Source organism: Amblyomma maculatum, chromosome 5 (assembly GCF_055883805.1).
Source record: "Amblyomma maculatum isolate TAMU_Amacu chromosome 5, ASM5588380v1, whole genome shotgun sequence".
In the NCBI taxonomy this organism is placed as follows: Eukaryota; Metazoa; Arthropoda; class Arachnida; order Ixodida; family Ixodidae; genus Amblyomma; species Amblyomma maculatum.
In genome coordinates this window covers 99,867,621-99,886,807 of record NC_139348.1, presented here as the reverse complement: position 1 = coordinate 99,886,807, position 19,187 = coordinate 99,867,621, and the positions used below count along the sequence as shown (strand labels likewise).

The 19,187-nt window shown below is 44.6% G+C and overlaps 1 long non-coding RNA gene across 1 annotated transcript; it reads right to left on the bottom strand.

Annotated features, from left to right (window-relative positions):
• Window positions 1-5,313: 5,313 nt before the first annotated feature.
• On the bottom strand, window positions 5,314-18,872 carry LOC146189014 (uncharacterized). The gene is made up of 3 exons (XR_014707624.1): window positions 18,461-18,872; window positions 10,787-10,923; window positions 5,314-5,844 (listed from the first exon to the last, which is right to left on the bottom strand). It is a non-coding gene; the product is annotated as an uncharacterized LOC146189014 (long non-coding RNA).
• Between the last annotated feature and the right edge of the window lie 315 nt (window positions 18,873-19,187).

Genomic DNA, 19,187 nt, shown 5'->3' with positions numbered 1-19,187 from the left:
GGGGCTGTAAAGACCACCCACTAGTGATGCCATCCACACGTGATTATACAGGCTAGAACATTCGTGAGGCCGTAATTTCGCTCGGACGCTTAATCTCTTGGATAACGAGCCTTTCTTGTTTCTGCGCATGTCGTATTGTGCTCGTTCCTTCCCCTTCGTCGTTGTCTTCTTGCGCAGCATTTCCTCGTTCCTTTCCGCCAAAATGGGTCAACCAAAGCATAGTTATAAACAAGCAAACATAACTGCTTGCGGCTTCAACAGTCTGTGTCCACCTGAAGCAGTAGCATCGAAAGTGTTTTACAGAGAATACCGCTGCTGACAGACGCCACATGCACCGCAAAGCGTATGGACACTCGTATTATATTTTGTGCTTTGGACAAACGAATATCGCAGCCATTACATGAGACTCACGAAGCGAAACGCGTTTCCCGGCATTGCTGCCGAGCGCGCACACAACTCACCTGCTAGCTGCAGCGCCATCCGTGAGCCGTTATTGCAAATCATTTCTATTCCGTAGGCGCGTTCACGACACTAGTCAAATGTTCTAGCCTCTATAATGTCGGCGCACGTTAAAGATCCCCAGGTGGTCGAAATTACTCTATAGCCCTCCACTACGGCTCCCCCTTCTCTCATTCCACTTTCACTCCCACCTTCATCCCTTCCCTTACGGCGCGGTTCAGGTGACCACAGAGCAAGTGTGACAAATACTGCGCTTTTCCCTTCCTGTGAACCAATTATTATTATCCCGGAGGACACAGCAGGGTTAGCGGAGCTTCTTCCAAGGTCACCCTCTGAGGAAGCAGCACGGCTAGTGGTTAGAGCGCCCGTTTCGGCTGCGGTAGGTGGTTAGTTTGAAGCCCACCGCCGGACACCCACCGTAAAACTGGATACAAGCATCCCCCGTCTGGCACTCGGCTTTTATAGGGGTGAGCACTTGGGGAGAATGATTAGGCGAGTGACCTATAGAAGAAAGGGGTGAAGGAGGAAGACACGCTCAAGTTAGTGCGGGCGTTTGGGGTAAGCAGAGCCACGTAGGCTTCCATTTTGTTCTTACGGTGAAGTTTTCAAGTGATGATATGGAGTAGTTCTCCACAATCAGGCCGCTGAATGGAAGCAACGACCAAACAGATGCGTACACGGCTTTGTCAGCTCTGGAGAAAATCCTCATCACAGGAATCATTCACTCCTCAACTAGTGGCAACATTGGAGGTGTGCTGGGCTCCCTAGGGGCAGCATCGAATCTGCCTCTCGAAACTGAGTGCAAGGCCACCTCAAGAAAGGACATCAAAAAGCTTCTGCTTCCTCACCTGGCTGCACTGGAGTGCTAGCCAAGCATGCAGTGTATCCTAATCAGTGTAAATCAGAAATCACTTCCAAGGAACTGCACATCTGTAAATGAAAACATGAGTTGTTCGAGCTCCTGAATGTGCACAATACGCTATCAGCAGCCTTTGTTGGAAAGCAATTCCCATGTTTTGTTTAGTTAATTCACCCTGGCTTGTGCCCAATTGTAAAGGCTCTGTAAGCTCAATTCACTGTCTTCAAAATGTGTAATTGTGGTGAATGTGTTGCCACAGTACCGAAATATTTTAAGGTTGTCAATAAATTTTCTTACTCCGTCAGTCATTTTTCAGTCCCTCCACAACAGATCCTCAAGTCAAGCGCATCGGCACTGATTGCTGGCTTTCTTGTAAGAGCTACCGTATTTACTCGCATAATGATCGCACTCGCGTAATGATCGCACCCCTGAATTTTGAGGTCAAAATTCCATTTTTTAAATTCCCCGCGTAATGATCGCACCCCGAACATGGAGCCGCCTGGTGGTTGATCTGCAGTCATCCCGCAGCGAATGCATTCCGACGAGTTCCCAACCTAGTCTAGTAACGTTGGAGTTCCCATGATTCCATGCTTTGCGGCGTTCGCCATTTTGCAATTCGGCAGCGTCGTAGCGTGCTTTGTGTTTTTGTGCGAGTTTACGCCATTTCACCATGGGCGGTATGCCAGTTACACCGCCGCGTTCAAGCTCAAGGCTGTCGACTATGCACTGGAGCATGGATACGGCGCTGCTGGTAGGCATTTCGGCGTGGACGAAATGAGGATACGCTATTGGAAGAAGCAGCGCGAGAAGCTGATGGCTACGAACAAGACACGGCGGGCTTTCCGTGGACCCAAAACGGGCAAGTTCCCTTGTGTTGAGGAGGCAGTCCTAGAATACGTGAGGGACCTGCGCAAGGATGGTTGTGCAGTGTCATTAGAAATGATACAGACGCAGGCGTGCACAACTGCCAGGAAGCTGGGAATCGCCACAAAGGATTTCCGCGCTAGCTCCGGTTGGACGACTCGCTTTATGCGACAGAATGGACTTTCCCTGAGGCGACGGACGTCGTCGTGCCAGCGGCTCCCAGCCGCGTATGAAAGCAAAGTGATAGACTTCCATCACTTCGTCACTAGGCTTCGCGAAAAATGCGGTTACCTCATGTCGCAAATTGGAAACGCCGATCAAACTCCACCGACGTTCGACATGCCCCGGAATACAACTGTGAACGAGAAGGGTGCTCGGAGCGTCCTCGTGAAGACGTCTGGCGCAGAAAAACAGCGATGCACAGTCATGCTTGCTGTGACGGCCGACGGGCGGAAGCTGCCACCATACGTGATCTTCAAACAGAAGACTATTCCGAAGGGAAACTTTCCCCGTGGCATCCATATACGTGCACAGATGAAAGGGTGGATGACTGCAGACCTGATGGTCGACTGGATCAAGACTGTTTGGGGAAGAAGACCAGGAGCATTTCTGCTTCCCTCGCTTCTGGTTTTGGACAGTTTTAGGGGTCACCTTGTGGACAGCGTGCGTGCCAAGCTGAAAGAGCTGCGCACGGACATTGCAGTCATTCCTTGCGGCCTGACTTCGCTGCTGCAGCCTCTCGACGTGTCTTTGAACAAACCGTTCAAGGACGACGTTCGACGACTTAATGCTGAGTGGATGGCGATGGGCCAGCATGATTTGACGCCGAGCGGAAAGATTAGAAGGCCATCCGTGGAGATGCTCTGCTCGTGGATCACAGAAGCGTGGAGCAGTATCCCCGACGAGGTAGTGGCTAAGAGTTTTAAGAAGACAGGCATATCTAACGCTTTGGATGGAACGGAAGATGACTTCCTGTGGGATTGTGAAGATGCTCCCAGCGACGACACTGCCGTTTCCGATGAGTCGTGCAGCAGTGAAAGCGAGGATGGCGAGGATTCAGACTTTGATTAGAGTACTGACGAAAAAAAATAAATGGGCATTGTGCACTCCATGTGATGCTTAATGTGCGTGTTTATTGCGAAGGTAAGCCTTACTCAGCTTTTATTTTTGGTTGTAATCGAGATATATGTTCTAAGACGTCTGACCTGCAACTTGTTTGCGTTTTCGGTGCTCAAAAATTTTTTGTAGAAAATTTACCCCGCGTAATGATCGCATCCCGAAATTTGCGTCAGTATTTTAAAAAAAAAAGTGCGATCATTATGCGAGTAAATACGGTAGTTCGCTACTAGACAATGCAATAAATTTTCGTTTTGTAACACTAGTATGTCTTTTTTTTTCGGACTTCCCGATTTGGGGGGGTCGACTTACATTCGAGTAGACTTACAATCGTGTAAATACGGCACCCAGCACCTCCAACCAAATTTTACGTGGCGGCAAGCGATGACAACAGGAGAACAGAGGACAGAGAGAAGATGCTTGATGGTCGCGAGATGACGTTTGATGAATCTGTGTGCGGGCCTAGCGCACGCGCTCCTGCTACTCTTCTTCCTCCTTCGTCTGTAACAATATTGTTATAAATGGACTGCACTTATAACCATCAAGTGTTCAATGCCACTCTTCTCCTGGTCATCATAGAGAACCTCTTTGAAGAGGCAGCAGAGCCAGTGATTGAGGAGGCAGCGACATCCCACTGTGATAACATCACCCCAGAAGAGATCATCGGGCCACCCGACAGGCAGTCGGGGCCCCTCTACGAACGCAATATTCACTGTCCACTGAGTAAACAGGTGTTTCTTGATGGCAGACATGAGCCATACTTGCTCGACACTGGGACACAAAAAGCCAGAGTGACCCCAAAGGCGTGGTAGGGCGGAAGAATGGGGAACCTGCTCTCCAGGGCTCATAAACCTGTCATATACAAAGCAGCCTAAGGGCATGTCTTCATGGCGCTGTGGAATAATATTCTCGACGTGGTGCATCGCAGCTTAGCCTTGGCGGGTGAGGACCCAAGAAGACCAAGCATGGAGGCACTTCGGAAGGCTACCCCAGAGGGCATTCCTGGGACCTAGGTTCTGATACCGCACCTTACATCCCTCAAGCTTGTGCTGCTGGTATATCAGGAGTTTGCAAACTACCAGTCGTATCTGGCATCGCTTCAACTGATCAAGCCCGAGGCCACACCTCACACCTTCAAGCATGGAGCGTGGTTTAGTTGAAGAGTGTGCAAAAAAGCTTCAGACACAGGAACCTCTTACAAGCTGAACGAGACGGAGGACGACCTCATCTGGGACACAGATAAGCTCAAACTCCAGAAGAGTTTGGAGTAAGATAAAGAGGGATAATGTTTTAGTAGTAATAAAGCACGTAGCACCGAAAACATTTATTTTGGTGCCTTTTTCTCCGTGTAATAGCCTGTGCCCCTGATTTTTACTCCAAATCTCAGAAAAGACAGGCGACCATTACACACGTCTATGCAGTATAGTGGGAATCACATATACCAATGATATTTTTTCCGATTTTGCCAACAATCTAAAACAGCACACAATGAGCCTAGCTCTTCCCAAGCACGTAGAGCAGCAGCATGGAATACTAGCTCATGTGCAATATAACTTACTAAAATACTTCTTTCACTATAATCGCAAACAGGAGGCAAACAAGTTTTCACTAACAGCAACATTTTTTCACTTCACCATCACCTGTTAGAGGTACCCATCTGTGTTTAGATCTCTTCAAAGAAAATGTATCGCCTTCTCTACAATGGCATTCCTTAAATTTTCTCCTTCTTCAACGCTAGCTGGCAAGCATTTAAAGGGCAATCTTCCTGACCTGCTGCTGCAGATTCTGTCCCATCGTTTTCTGCTCAGTTCGCAGCTCCATGTCACACACCTCTCTTTTCCATGAAACTTTCAGAACTCGGCTACAAATTGAGAAATCGCTCGAACCTTTGTTGGCTTTTGTGGGTGCAGTGTAGGGTTCTGTGCTTGATGCATGAGCGAGGGGAGCTAAGGAAGGAAGCGCATGTTTAGTCGCGCTGAGAATTCCGAAATTGTCCCCTACAAAAGACATGCTCCTATACTTCTGCTAAGGTCGGTTCCACAATGACGTTGCACCACACGTAACGAAAAGAATGGTGATAAAAATTTTATCCTAATCCAATAAAGCAACAATACAACACTGCCGCCAAAGCGTCATCTAAATTCAAGGGCAGTGCTAGCAGAAAGCGAAAATTTCACAAAGTACCAACAACAATGCGCCCGAAGGCCAGAATGTCACATATACAGGCTGGCAATGCTCGGAAGCTTGCAGAATTGCACACTCAGTTAGGCAAATTCAACACTCGCAAAGAACAAGAGGCTTGTTGTACTTTCACGTGACAACCTTTCACTTCTAACCTACTTGCTTCCACAAGTGTACACGTCCACAGCGAAATCTGACCAAAGACACTAAACTAAAGAAAGAAGAACTACACTCACTGCAAGAGTTTCTGCTCTGACCGACGTACTTGGCTTCCGGGAACTTCATCGACGCTTGGCACCCCGTGAATCCACAACCATAGCGCAGTATGTTCCACACCGTCCACTCTGCAGCTCAGCAGGCCCTTCCTGCAGAAGAGCCGAGCATCCATGATCAAGGCCAGCAAGGGATTCCTGAAGCTCTAGTTAAGCCGACATACAAAGCACCCTCATGAAGCCATATGCAAAGAAGAAAACTATTGTTTATGGGTATAGTGTCCCAAAGTGGCTGAGACAATGAGGAGCACCTTAACGGAGGGCTCTGGAATTTCAACCACCAACAGCACACAGTACACAGGCGCCTTGCTTTTTGCCTACATGAAAATGCGGCTGCCAGAGCCAGGATCGAAGAAAAGCGACCTAAAAAGTAAATAAACTGACATTGATTGCAAATTTTTTAATGTGCGTTCTCACACCTAGCCGGTTTTCCGAATTTTGATTAATATTTCTCAGCTTCACAGCATGAAATTCTAAAATTATTAAATGAAATGCAGTTGCTTTCCTACACACACAAGGTTCACTTTATCCTACACTGCTTACGTGTGGTTTGTCAGAAGCTACTTGTTTTCAAATCAGGTGTTTAAATCTTCCAGGCACTCTGCATGGCTAGGACATTTCCTAACAAAAGAGACACACAGTTTTTTACCATCAATAGTTACAATACATCCCAGAGTCTCAAATACAAAGCACCTGCCATGCAAGAGCACTGTGAGCTAAAATCTCGGTGCCGCACAATTCTCCCAAAGATAAAAAAACAAAAGTCCCCACGACAATGAACCTGCATAGCCAAGGTCTAGGGTGTGGCCTGAACCCAGTAATCACCATCTAGTCATGCTGACCTGCTAGTCGAAAGCTTCAATGAAGACACGGTAGTGACATTGGCTGAAGCAAAAATACGGTATATGGCTAGGTGACTTCAATGCCAAGGTAGGCAAGAAGGCTAGAGAAAAGGCATTGGGTGACTATAGCATAGGCTCTTGAACAAAGCAGGTGAGTTATAAGCTAATGTCGTAGAATGCAGCAATTCGTGAATCATGAATACCTTCTTCAGCAAACACCGGAACCGGAGGTGTACACAGAGAATCCCTAATAGAGAGGGTAAAAATGGAATTGAGATCATATTGTGCTCTACAGGCCTAGCATGCAGAATGTGGAGGGCATCAGAAAGGTGCGATGCATGACCACGCGATGGTAATATCTCAATTTAGTCTAGACTTGATGAGCCACTTAGTCACACAAAGAGTGGAACCAGTAAGGAAGAGGCTGATCATCGAATTAATGGTCAGCGGTAAAGTAGGAGAATTCAGGGTATTCCTGCAGCACAGGTGTTCGGCCTTAACTGAAGAACATCATCTCAGGACTTCAATAGTCAAGTGGATATGGTTTTAAAAACATCTGTAGACTGTGGGTATGGACTGAAATTTACGATTGAATTACCGGAGGGAAATCAGCTTCAATTTTTGGATATAAGATTGGAAGAAAAGTTGGATCATGTTTGTTGGTCTTTTTTACAGCGGTCAGAGAAGCCCTTGCTTAGTTATCATTCAGGCCATTCAAAGAGAGTAAAATGTGGCATTGCAGTGTCTTGTTTAAGTTCTGCTGTTACAAAATCATGTGTTCACGCCATAGATAGTAGTTTCAAACAACAGGTCTAAAGGTTAAGGTTAGCGGGCTTCCCGATGGATGTGATAATTCTAGCTAGCAATAAAATCATAAAGAAGATTAAGGCTTTTGGTAGAGAAGATACACAAGTCCATATCAATAGCGATAGAAAGAAGTATGCAGTGACCCCGTATATCCATTGGTTATCCCACAGGCTTAAGCAAATCGGCAGTAGATATGGAGTTAGTGTTATTTTCGGTTCCTAATAAGCTGACAGAAGGGCTAGAGATCCGAAACAAAAAAGTAGAACAAGAAAAGGTGCGTGCCAAGTGGACCATGATTCGCGTTTTGTCTCATGTGAAGAAGGGGTTGTGTATCAAGTACCTTTTAAATGTGGAAAAAATTATATAGGGCAAACCGGCAAATGTATTAATACGCGCCTGCGCCAACATAACACTTCTTTGAATAGTGCCCCCTCATCCAATTTGGCCCTTCATTATAGAGACTGTCATTTGAATAAACCTAGTGGGTCAAATGTGCCTAGTAGGAAAAAATGCCTACCGCTTTTTAACAAAACCAAGATTAAGTTTAGACACAAAGATCAAATGACTAGAGAACTGTAAGAGTCATATCACATCCATAAGAACAGTGACACGTGCGTGAGCTCACCATCTGTAAGCATCCAAGATTGTGAAATTTTATATCTGGATACGTAAGAAAAAATCTGTGAAACGCATGTGCCTTTGGTTGTCTTCTGCGAGTATTTAATCTGTGTTCTTCGAATAAACGTTCAGTTGATAGTAGCGCCTGTCCTTGTCATTACTCTCTCGTTGTTGTTCTCAGTCGCAGCGCTCATAATTTGCAATCATGTACCAACTAGCTCAACTTTCCGTATCATCTTAGTATAGAATTGATGACTGATACTTTCAGCGATATCACTACTACAAGTCAGCTGTAGGATAGATAGAATATCGACAAACCATTTAAAAAACAATGAAAGTTCAGATTAAGAAATGCCGAAGTCTAGAAATAGAAAACTCCAATACTTGAATAGAATATCTAGAACTATCAAACCTAGTCAACAAACAGAGTCCAGCACAAGGAATTATAACATGGAGAAAATCGAGAATGCTCTGAAGACTGGTGGTAGCTTAAGTGTGGTTAAGAGGAAGCTAGACACTGTCAAAAATGAGGTGTATGCACTAAGAGACAAGGCAGTAAATGTCATTACCGATCTGAAAAGGATGGTCAAAGTAGCCGAGAAGTTCTACACCAATCCATGCTGTAGCCGAGGCAATCACAAAGACAGAATGGCAGTAGTGAAGAGCAATCGGATATTTCACCAGTAACAAAGAATGCAGTAAAGAAAGCATTACAGTTGACTCCCGCCACAACGAAATTCACGGGGCGCGCTAAAAATTTCGTTGTTGTGGAATTTCATTGTCAAGAAATCCGAAAAAAAAAAGGGACAAAAAATGACTCTGGAAACGACACTATTTTATTTCTAGAAATCTGTTAGCTTTTTCTGCTTCGGTTTCACCACCAGCAGTAGCGTCACACAAGTTTCGCACTTTGCTAACAGAGCCATGGCAACATCATCATCGTGAGTGCCAAGGAATTGCCGGATCACGTCGAAGGCATCCACTACCTGGCACTTGGTCGCTGAGGCAGTTTTATCCTGGACGGAGTCGTCGTCATCGGACAGTTCTTCTACTTCATGAACACTTTTTATAATGTCCTCGTCGTTCAGTTGCTGGACGGCATCAAGGTCAAAGTGCAAAAGTCAATCAAAATGACTAGCAAGTTCCTGACAGCTACCACCAGACCGAGGCCAGCCGCGTCTGCCCATAGAGAAAAAAGTTTGATTGTCCATACATAGAAAAGATACGCGGCCTACTATCCAACCCTGGAAATGCGCTACACGCAGCAGATAACATTGTCCCATCAATTATTTTTCTACACGCATCAATGTGGGTGCGCATAAAAGTTGATGGCTTGCCTGCGCCAAGCTGGGAAGATTTAAAAAATTGAAACATCTGGGCTTTCAGAACCTGTCAATCCCTAGCAGAAGCAGGCTGCTCAGTACCAGGCACATCTCCTGCCGACATGAAGGTACTACTTAAAGATGACAGTCATGCTTGTGAGCGCCTCGAGAAAAAGCGCAATCTTGTCCGAGCTGAAAACACCTTCCGGCATAAACGCACCAACATGCCTGTGAAGCTCTCTAGCTTTCGGTTTCCCATTCTCAGTGATATTCTTGCCGGTAGCCCCTTCTTCTCTGCGTATGCTTTTAAAGGCTAATCCGTGCCTCCCTTAACAACTCAACGAACCATCAGAAGCCCCATCCTTAAGGCTCCTTTCTGCTTCTGCACGATCCACTCCACCCGAAGGGCAGAAATGCACTGCAGGAGTCACCAATCCACTGCACAACGGCAACCCAAGATTTTGTTTCTACACAAACGGATGAAATGCTCTTCTTCACGTCACATTTGCGCACAATATCTTCACGGGACAGCCGATGTTTCAACGCGTTCAAGACTTTCCCTTTAGTGGCCAAGCCCGTTGCTAGAACTATGCCTTAAACAATCGGGCCGGCCAAACAATGCAAATGCACAAACAGACAAAACTGTGTCACACTGAAACACAATACGATACAAATGGACGCCACTAACGAAACACACACCTGCACTAGAAAGAGAGGAAGAAAAAAATACCACTTGCAAATCAGCATCTAGAACAGCGGGCAGCTAAGCTCGGCTAGATGGCTGATAAGCACCTGACAACAATTGTCACCGTTGGCTAGCAACCTCTGAGAAACAAGCTACACCTTCAGGGACGGGGCACATGACCACCGTCCCACCCATTGCCATGGGTGCACTAGAAACAATACACCATGCATTTCAGCCTTCTAGGGGTGTATGTCGACAGTCACTGTAAGACGACTGTATCTGGAAGGCACAAAAGAATTATCTGGCACCAACAAGCAGCAGTGTTTAAATTAACGATCATCTGAATCAACAGGCTTCGATGGGCACTGGCCAGGAACACGCGAACTGTTTGGAATATCTGAAATTCTGCATTAAGGATAGAGCTAATGAGCACAACTTCAAAAAATGACCACTTATGCACGTCGCTGCAGACTGAGAATAACTGACTGAGGCATTCATGTTTAAGGCCCTCCGAATCAAAATTAATCGACCCAAGTTATTTAGTACAGACCAAAATGCCAAAGCACAGGTGTCTGTATTCCGTCTCCCTCAAAACGCAGTATTTGCTGCCAGGATCGAAGCCGTAGCCATGAGCTTGGCATCTCTCAGATAGCACCACTGTAGTGCGTACCTCCAACAGAAGATGCCAACAGACACCTTTTACTTTACAAGCCTAAAACATGCACCGAGGCATGGCATTAGCCGTACTTTTAAAAACCTACTTGCTGCAGTAGCAGCTGGAGTCAGTCTTGAGATGCTCTGTACGAAGTAGACTACTCTTGCCGCTCCAGGGAGCAGGCAACTGCTTGAACCAGAGACCGCGACCGAGCGACACCACAGTTGGCGCACTGCTCTCAGCCTGCAAGGCAAAGACAATATTGAAGCAAAAGAGAAAAAAAAAAAAAAAGCAAAAAACAGCGCACCACAGCTGCCGAGTTTCCATTAATTTTCGCTACAATTCCGGCATGCAATTGAGGTGTCAGCCTAGATTCGAGAATGTTGCGTTGTTGCGTCACCACAGTCGTCACATGCTACTGAGCATAAGGATTCCTTCCTAATACATGCTCATAGGCGTGCGCAGGGTTCTGCATTAGGCGGAGCGAAGTTTCACTGCAGCGCACCTTTCCCCTTTAGGGCCCCTACAGCCAAAATGCACCGCAAAGATGAGGAATGGTTATAAAACATTTATTTTGATGTAATGGAATAGCAACACATACAAAAGACTCAAAATAAGCTTCGCTGTGGATGCAGAATTAAAAATTACTTGACGACATATTTCTCAGAACGGTTCCTTAATTAAATCCCCGGCTTTCCAAAGGTAAAGGTAGCTTTAAACATAACAGCAGGAGTCCTCGGCTGCCAGTATATTGAAAAATCTACACGGCCATAACCCTGCACTTAAATTAAGACACCACAGGCCCGACAGAATAGAGGTACAGGGACAAACTTGGTGCAACCCTAAAAGGATTAGGAGGGGCGACCACCCCTCCCGCCCCCCATCTGCGCAAGCCTTATATACAGTCTTTGTCAAAAGTATACAGCCCAAGAGGTTCGCTTCTAAGCACCGTAACGTGGCTGCTGGCAGCAATACTGAAAAATGAATGTACGCCAGAGGAGAATGAGGGCGAGATTTGTCATCTACGAGATTTCGAATGCTAGAGCTGCTTTATGAGCCTCGTTACTGGACTTAGAGCAAAAATCCTTGGGTCATATACTTTTGACAAACACTGTACATGCTACTGCCAGATTAATGAGATCAGTGCTGAAGTTCATTAGCCCTCTAGCTAGTGTGACCACACAAACTCTCAGTGCACTTGACGTGAATGTTCGGCATGCTTGCAATAAGCACGATACTAGCGGTGGGCTTGGTTGTACAACACAATGGCACCAACAAAAGGCTGTCGGTACAGGCAGGAAGGTTTTCAAGCACAAAGTCCTAGCAGCGAAAAGTCTGTCCAATCATCAGGCCTAGTAGTCAGGGTATGATGTGGATAAGACTGATATTTTTTGACAGGAAAAAACATTGAGACCAGCCGTTACACTGCAATAGTACTATTCGAGTGGCCTTGTCTAGATCCCACCGACGGTATTGGCATGCTGTTGAAGAGGAAGTTGCCTCGTTTGTTTTAACAAAGTGATCACTGGCACCTGCTATTGCTCCTTTTCTTCCTGCAATAGCTTGCATGACAGTCTAAATCAAATCACAGTTTGATATCCCAGTGCACAAATCGTACTTATGAGGGAGCTCGATTACCCTAACCTTTTTCGCATACATGCTCTGTTCCTAACCTCCTGACCACCGAAGACCACCAATTTATAACCACCTGCACAAATTTTCGATTGACACAAACTGTTACTTTACCCGCCTGTGTTGCTCCAAATTCATCATCTCTTCTAGACCTAGCTCAAGCACAGCTTTTAGAAGATTGCACCAATACACGTGCCTGGTCTGAGCGAAAATGATGTCTTCCATTTCACATTAGATATGGCACATGCATCTTCACCATATTGCTCCAACCACATTAGAGAAAATGAAGCCACTTTACTTGCTGCTAATGACAAGTGTTAGGTGGAGAGAAGCTGACGTATTTTCTAAAGTGAGGAGTCAAAAATGATGAATCAACACATCCCTATCCCTATTTGGCACATTTACATGAATAACTAAGCTCTATTGTTCAACACACATTTAAACCAAGTTTCTAAAAAATTTACTTCTAGGAAATAGCAACCATTCATAAAAGCCTGCGTACTGGACCGCATACAAATCAACAGCCTCCACAAATTCCCATGCACTAAATGCCAATTAATTTTTTATCAACGTAACCCTCTCACACATCTTGAAGACTAATCGAAAACTCTTCTTAGGTATAATGAAACCTAGCAGCAACAATAAAGTGTCATTACTTACACTACCAAGGGACCCAACTGTCTTCGACACACAGGCTGTTATACCAATCATCAATATTTTGAAACAAACAAATATCTTATAGCAGAAGCTATGCACTGATGGCAAATTTCTATGCAGATACAAATTGATATAGTTCCATCAACTTTGAAAGCGTATTCTAACAGCAGTACCATTATGGTGTACTACCTAAGAAAGGAGAACTGCAGTAGTCATCCAAGGACAGAACCCAACTACCATCCCATATCTTTCACACCAATACCGTGCAAAATAATAGCATGCACAAAATCTTAACTTAACTTCTTAACTTCTTTGAATACATTTTCGTTTTTTCTAACTCGACATGACAAGGTCTTCTCTTGTGAAACTAATTTTCTTCTACCAACAATTTGCGCATTAACATAGTCCATAATTCTCGACTTTGCTAAAGCGTTCAATAAAGTTAATGACCCACTGCTCTTATAATGACTAAGTGTCCTAAAAATTGACCCTCCATTTCTTGACAAGGTTTATGTGTTTCCTTCTCATCTTCAGTTCGTCAATGAGAATGACACTATTTCTTCGAGCATGTCAGTGGGGTCTGGTGTTCAAGGATCTGTCCTTAGCCCCTTCCTGTTCTGAATTTGTATAAATGATTTACCACTACTACTCACTCCAGGATTTGTTTGTTAGCTGATGGCAGCATAAGTTGCCATAAAATAACAGACAATTCTGACATTCACTCGCTGCAGGTCATCTCTGCGTTATAAATGGCAAACAGCAGTAAAACTTGAAAATGTAAATTGATGACAGTTTCTTGGTCAAATGCCACTCATTCTCCATTTTTTTTAATGTCATCCCCTTGAAAGTGTAACTTACTTGCATCTCAGCAGTCATATACTTAACACTGCCGTGGAAACTGCGTATCGATCACATAACACATAAAGAAAACAAAACACTCATCCTTGAAGGAACTTATTTGCTCCAGTTTCATCAAAATCATTATCACGCACATCTTACATTATCTAGACAAAGACTATCTATATGGTACCCCCAACCTGTTACATTGATACAGGCTTTGGAAACTTCCCAACATCGTGAAACTCATTTTATTTTGGCTAATTACCAACATAAATCTAGTGTAAGCCAATTGAAAAAATCTCTAAATCACCTGCCCCTAGCTACCCTCCATAACCACTTGATTATACCGTACAATTTTTTTTACTTCTCAACTTCACTCCGTTGGATTCGACCAGCACACTCACTGCCACAATCAATAAAATTCACACAGTGCAGCATCATAAGTGACATGTGCCTAGTTGTATTTCTTGCAAACCCCAAAAACTGGAATTGGCTACCAGCACCATTATTAACAAGCATCAATGATTTTATTTAAAGGAATAGAGAATTGTCATTTTGATTCTCCATCTATTACTACTTTCCCCGAGTGCTTTATGTTCGTCTGCATCGAAAATTAGACTTTCTAGTATAAATTGCACTATGCCATTTTCTTTTTTAATTTTTATAACCTTACCTTCTCCTCTGAAATGTAATTTGCGCCCCGAGAGTGGCACAAAATAAATAAATAAAACAAATAGGTGTATTCCTTTTTTTCTGCGAGCCTGCATGTAAGATTTTCTTGCAACCCCAACTCCACGACATCACCATATTCGGTTGCGTTGTTTCTTTGAGTTATAGGTTTTAACGTACCAAATCAATTCAGCCTATCAGGAAATTCTTAGTAGAGACCTCCGATAGTTTCAACCGCATTCTTTAATATGTGCACTGACATCACAGAGCAATGAGCACATCGTGAATGGCCTGCCTCAAAAAGAGACAGCCATGACTGGGACTGAATCTATGTGCACGGCACCCCTGACCTCTGAGCCAACCTGATAGGTTGCCCTAATAATTTTGGGGGGGTCGCCTTTCAATTTCGGTTGGCTTAGAACGCAGCAAATATGGTACTAAAGTATAAAACTGCATTTGGAAAATAATGAATTTATAATTAATGCATTTACTTTTTCTAAATGCTTAACCTATCCATTCAGAAAATTTGCATGAGTACATTCCTTACATATTAATGGCACAAGCAATTTTAGACCTTGTGAGGAATTGCTGACAGAAAGACAAAAGGGTCAAAGGACAAGAAAAGGTGAAAGTAGGGAGACATTAGAGTGAAAAAACTTTTGGTGATGCAAAAGGCATGCAATGCAATGTAATGAAAGATAATAAATCAAATATAGGCACAAATACAACAGCTGTAAGAAAGAGGACAGAAAGAGGACAACTGAAAATGAGGTGATTAAGGAGGATATGAAAACTTTACTGAAAATAAAGGCCCTTAGATGTCGAAGATATGCAAAGTCATAAGGCACAGTAAAACCACGCAAGTGTGCATCACATTTAAGTGCAAGCATGCATAATAGAACAAGAAAAAAATATTCAAGACCAAACTGGCTGTCGCCAAGGAAATCTGTCAGTAAGGTAACCAAAATCAGCTGATACAAAATCTCAAGAAACCCAACATACAGTTCCATAGTGATGTTCAGACTTCTTACATTGCTGTTCAATAAATCAACCCATGAACAATGCTCGACAGAGGTAGCTGCATGGCTATCATGCCATGTGGCTGAACGCAATACCAAAGCCTTTTTTTTTGGCAACGGCGCCAAGAACCACCAAGCAAGGAAAGGGGTGGAAGCCTGTTCACAGGTACCTACCTAAGCTACCCCGGCCGGACAGCTGAGGGAGACTGTAAAAATAAAATTAATTAGATTCATGTGGCATATATGCGACTGTTTTACTTTTATACAGAACCCTACCTGATTTCATTATTATCGGCTAGGTAGAGAAATGACAGACAGTGATGCTCATTTCTGAATTAATTATTCTGCGGCAGCAATTTTCTTTTAGCTGACTTAGACATGGGATGTCCTGCAGCCGTCCACAACTACACGTTTCTTTCAGATCAAAGTTTTGAGCACAACAGCTCATCACGCCTTGTGGTCAAGGAAGTGGACAGTCTTGTGCCAGTTCCCTAAGAAAACTTTCAATCATCCAAGCTGGCGAAACTTCGAACAGGGTTTGCAAGGGTACCATGCATTTGAATGCGAATTTATCCTTCCATATGAATCAAGCTGGCAGGGCTCTATTCAACTCAATCATGAGAGCTGGTCTCGTGAGGCTACACAACCAGCCGACCAATCACACGCCCAGCGAATTTCATGACCAAAAGTGAAATGAGCAGCAACATGCCATTGCACTTCCGACCTATCAGAGCTGGCCGTGTCACCAGCTGCCGAAGGCGTGCCATAACTTCTCGAGGCTGCAAGGCATCAAACGGAGGGTGCTTTCTAACTGCCAACTACCACCTTTCAAAGGAATGCTTGTGATTGTTTGAAGGCTACAATGCTTGAATTGAGGGGTAAAGGTTTCTTACCACCTGGCAAAGGCATTATGGAGGCATTACTTTTTGAAGCTGCGAGGCTTTTAACGACAGATGCTGCAAACTGAGAATTACTTTCGACATTGATGCACTAATGCTCTTGCGTTAAGAAGATGCGTGTTGTAACCATAGAGCACAAGGAGGTAGAGTCAATGATGGTACGTCTTACAGCCTCTAGCAGCTAAAGTGTTCCAACTGACCTCTGCTGTCGTGCAAATCACGATATGAAAGTGATTGACTGAGCAAAGTATCAAAACTGTTTTCCTTGTGGTCAGCCATCCTCGACATCGATGACTGCTTATTGTCAAAGAAAAGGGGACTAGTTTATGTGTTTTAATATAGCCACAGAGGCACAGAAATACTTGAGCAGCATGGAAATGGGGGAATGAGGTACTCTAAAAAAAACATGTGCAGCCACTAACGGAATAGGCAAGCCACATGCACATGCAGTAGGGTATCGAAATGCCAACAGGATCAAGGGTGGTGGGGAGATGTATGAGGTTAGGTGGGAAGCAAGACTTCAGGTGGCAGACACAGATCTTTTCACTCTCTCTCATGCAGGCTTCACGCCAGGCATACAAGGCTGTGGCCGTAGGCATGTAACTGCACTTCAGTGCGATACAGTTGTTGGGCATGGCATTCTTTGACTATTATAAACAATAGGTTAAAATGAAAAACTGAAATCAATTAAGCTAAGTTGGTCAAATGCAAAGCATGTGCACTAGCTTGGCGCATTTCAAGGTCAGGCTTCAGGCAAAGATAGGCGAATTCAGTGACTGTAGACCTTAGGGTAGCGCACTACAAAGTTTTTCAGCCACTTAACACATCTTAAAAGGGTAGTGCAATAGCAATATTTTCTCAATACATTGTACATGGGTGGAAGGTGATGAAGACGGCGACATATGATGGACAGCGCAAGAGAGCTGCTGGAGCTGATTGGCTCCAGCAATGACTCATCAGCAAAGCTGACCGGATCGTGCTGCCGTTGAATGCCATGGAACCCAGTTACGGTACAGTTGTGGCCATATTTATTTATTACAAGATCAGAGGGACAGCTTTAGACACAGACAACAACTATTCAGGGGTGTGGAAACCCTGGAACTATCACTCTAAAAGAGTCACTTGTTTCACCTACTGCCCTACACTGCTGGTAGATAAAATATCTTCCCCAAAGAGCAGCATCATGTAATTACACAAATTGAGTTACACATTTTCAGACAACTATTTTTCCTTGATTTTTTTTTTTTTTTTTTAAGATAGAAAGTCACCCATGTAACTGACTTGGAAGAGCCCCAGTGGTGGCTGCTTCCAGATGCAAGTGTGTTGGACCATAGCCTCCGGCTATGGTTGGACCCCAAGGACATGTTGCCTGGCCACTGTTCATGCATGGACAGAAGAGCAGGCACCGGATGCTAAACGACGTGTGAGCACGTGTCCAAAAAATGGCGCCTGCATCCAAATGCCACAATGGGGCGAATTTGGCCGATTCAACGTGTCTGCAATGAGCTTGGCAATAACGAAATCCAAGCAGCAAAAGTACAACAGATTCGCCAGTTGCATACACACTGTCTGGTGATTTCGGTCGTGCTACGCTATGAATGAGAGTTTAGAACTATAAAAACCTCCAAGCTTCCATGGTAAACAAGCATACTGCGTGTGGTAACAATACCAGTTACCCCATCATATCGTGCGCGCTTTGTAACCTAACCTTTTTCATACTGCAAGTCAAGTTTTTTGTGGAAATAGTGAAAAAGTAATCGCACACCGAGTATCACGTGTATCATAGTCATGCCTTTCCTACCTTGAGCGTTTGTAGTACAGTACATTGTCTTCCCATCTATATTTTCCGTGCATACACGCTGCGCTCTTAACTAAATTGGCCACTGCAGCTCTAACGCACGCTTCTAATGCAATGATCGTTTTGAGGCATAAATCGCTTGGAAGTGGCTGGGAGACGACGACGAAATTTGCGGTATTCGTAGACAGCTCACCCCGAAAGCGCCGACTTCGCGGTGGGCTGAACAAGCGACGCGAGGCAAGAGCAATGACAAAGGCATCGCTCACCTTGTCCATGGACTGCTGTTACGCTGGCCTGTTTTGTTTGGTCTGAACCACAAAGTGCATGAAGTTGTTTCCAGGTGAAATTCGCAGCCGCGACTCACAAGGCCTCCTTTGAGGCTAGCATTTTGGGCCAGCAACACCCTGCATTTTTTTTCTTCCCGGGTCAACAAACAACACAACGACACTTCAACCCACTACAAAAGCGTTCGCTGTTTACAAGCGTCCACTGTTGTATAATACGCTGAAACTGTCACACGCAATTTTTTGAAATCTTTCCGTTTACACTAGCCCTTATCCGCTTGTTACAGTGCCTAGAAATATACTGGCCAGTATATTTCTAGGCACAATACCTGTAGTTACACCCAGTTACACCTTCCCATGCGGCATGATCGAAATTGGCGGTGGCCTACGGTCCCTTCAGATGTTCAGGCCGCGTGAAATCTGCGACAAGTTCAATAGTGCAAGCTTTCCTAGATGGCGCTCGTGAAAAGACCAAAAACATTCATGGGTGGATTCGGTTCCGATTTTGATTCATACCATGTCATTTTGCCAGGGTTGCCTGGGTTCGAATTCTGCTACGAAATAACATCACTGCAAAGTAGCATTGTGTCATGAAAACTTTCTCAAATCGATTCAAGCCTGCCGAGGTCGTAAATAATTTTAGATGCAGACTGACAGTTCAGAGAGGAGGCTGTTTTACCGTTTTCACCCCCTAGCCAGCCCTAGCTCA